Here is a 2,771-nt window from a genome sequence, read left to right as displayed (position 1 = left end):
GCAAGCCCCGCCTCCCGGGTTCATGCCATTCTCCTGCCTCAGCCTCCCGAGTAGCTGGGACTACAGATGCCCGCCACAACGCCTGGCTAATTTTTTTTGTAATTTTAGTAGAGACGGGGTTTCACTGTGTTAGCCAGGATGGTCTTGATCTCCTGACCTCGTGATCTGCCCACCTCGGCCTCCGAAAGTGCTGGGATTACAGGCATGAGCCACTGCACCCGGCCTTTAGCTGTCATTTTTATTTAGTCTCTCTTTTTTTCTAAGACGGAGTCTTGCTCTGTGGCCCAGGCTGGAGTGCAGTGGTGCGATCTCGGTTCACTGCAAGCTCTGCCTCCCGGGCTCACACAATTCTCCTGCCTTAGTCTCCCTAGTAGGTGGGACTACAGGCACCCACCGCCACGCCCAGCTAATTTTTTGTATTTTTAGTAGAGATGGGGTAGTCACCTTGCCTTCTTCTGTGTCTTTCAGGGCATTCACATGTTTTGAATAATTCAGGCAGTTGTTTCCAAAATGTTTCTAAGACCAGGTGCAGTGCCTTGTTCCTGTAATCCCAATGCTTTGGGAGGCCAAGGCAGGAGTATCAGTTGAGCCCAGGAGTCCGAGGCTGCAGTGAGCTGTGATTGCGCCACTGGACTCCAGCATGGGTGTCAGAGCGTGACTCTGTCTAAGAAAAAAAAAGTTATTTCTGAGATGTATCCAGGATGACGCATCTGGGTTGAGGTTGTGTTTATTAACCACTGTATAGTAACCCATCCAATGTTTAAACTCCTAGAAAAAAACAAAACAAAAAGATGAAAAAACAAAAATAACCCCCCCAAAACACAAAGAAAAAATAATAAATAAATAAAAGGAAACAAACAAACATAAAGAACGTAATATGATAAAAATAAACTCCCACTATTTCTCCACTCCCATTTCTCATAGGAGTATGAGAGAACATCCTTGTACATAGATCTCCATAGACACATGGCGGAATTCTCACTCTGTCACCACCTAGAAGTCAAATCAGTGGGTGAGAGTTCCAGTAATCTCTTGTGGCATCACTACTCCACAATTTACAGGCTTATGACAACAGTTTGTGGCCAGGCGCAGTGGCTCATTCCTGTAATCTCAGCACTATGGGAGACTGAGGCAGGAGAATCACTTAAGCCCAGGAGTTCAAGACCAGCCCGGGCAACATAGTGAGACCCCGTCTCTCTCTCTCTCTTTTTTGATACGGAATCTCACTTTGTTGCCAGGCTGGAGGGCAGTGGCACGATCTCAGCTCACTGCAACCTCCACCTTCCGGGTTCAAGCAATTCTCCTGCCTCAGCTTTCCAAGTAGCTGGGACTTTTCGTTTTTTTTAGTAGAGATGAGGTTTCACCATGTTGGCCAGGATGGTCTCGATCTCTTGGTCTTGTGATCTGACCACCTTGGCCTCCCAAAGTGTTGGGGTTACAGGCGTGAGCCACCACGTCTGGCCAATGAGACCCCAACTCTATAAAAATTAACTGAGCATGGTGGTGCATGTGTATAGTCTCAGCTACTTGGGGGCTAAGATGGAGGATTACTTGAGCCCAGGAGGTGGAGGCTGCAGTGAGCAGTGATTGCGCCACTGTACTCCAGCCTGGATGACAGAGGGAGACTCTGCCTTAAAATAAATAATAAATAAAAAGACAATTGGCTTTTCTCTCTCTCAGTTTTGCAGGCAGGTTGAGTTGTGTTGGGCAGTTCTTGCTGCCATGATCTCATTAAGTTGCAGGGAGACGTGGCTGGGGCTGTTTATGCCCATGTCGAGTGCCTGGGCTGGATGGCGGGATCAGCAGGGCCCGGCAGCATTTCGCTCTCCACACAGCCTCTGCATGTGGCCTGCCTGGACCTCCTCACAGCAGGTCTGTTCCAGACTTCCTATATCATGGCCGACTTCTTCTAATGTGAGGTTCCCGAAGGCTTTGGTAGAAGCTGTAAGGCTTCTTAAGACCTACCTTGGATGTCCTAGAACTATCACTTCTACACCATTCTGCTGGTCAAGGGAGGCACCGAGGCCCGCCCAGGCTCAGGCAGAGAAGATGAGATTCCACCTCTACTGAGAGGAGCAGCAAAGGAATGGCAGCCATCCTGATCACAGATGCCTGGCCTTTCGACGCTAGTCAGTATGGCCAAGCTGGTTTTCAAAGCACAGGTATTATCTTCATATTTTATTATTATTTTCTTGAGAGAGGGTCTTTCACTGTCCCTGAGGCTGGAATGCAGTGGCATGATCATGGCTCATTGCAGCCTTCATCTCCCTGGCTCAAGCAATCCTCCCACCCTAGCCTCTCAAGTAGATGGGACTACAGGCACACGCCATTGTGCCTGCCTATTTTTATTTATTTATTCATTTATTTCAAGATAGAGTCGTGCTCTGTTGCCCAGGCTGGAGTGTAGTGGTGTGATCTTGGCTCACTGCAACCTCCACCTCCTGGGTTCAAGTGATTCTCCTGCCTCAGCCTCACCAGTAGCTGGGATTACAGGTGAGTGCCACCACATCTGGCTAATTTTTTGTACTTTTAGTAGAGATGGGGTTTCACCACGTTGGCCAGGCTGGTCTGGAACTCCTGGCCTCAAGTGATCCACCCACCTCGGTCCCCCAAAGTGCTGGGATTACAGGCGTGAGCCACCTTGCCTGGCTTATTTATTTTATTGTTTTATTTTTATTTTATTTATTTATTTTTTGAGATGGAGTCTCTCTCTGTCACCCAGGCTGGAGTGCAGTGGCGCAGTCTCAGCTCACTGCAAGCTCCGCCTCCCA

The sequence above is a fragment of the Mandrillus leucophaeus genome, unplaced genomic scaffold (genome assembly GCF_000951045.1).
Source record: "Mandrillus leucophaeus isolate KB7577 unplaced genomic scaffold, Mleu.le_1.0 Scaffold240, whole genome shotgun sequence".
In the NCBI taxonomy this organism is placed as follows: Eukaryota; Metazoa; Chordata; class Mammalia; order Primates; family Cercopithecidae; genus Mandrillus; species Mandrillus leucophaeus.
This window is presented reverse-complemented; position numbering follows the sequence as displayed.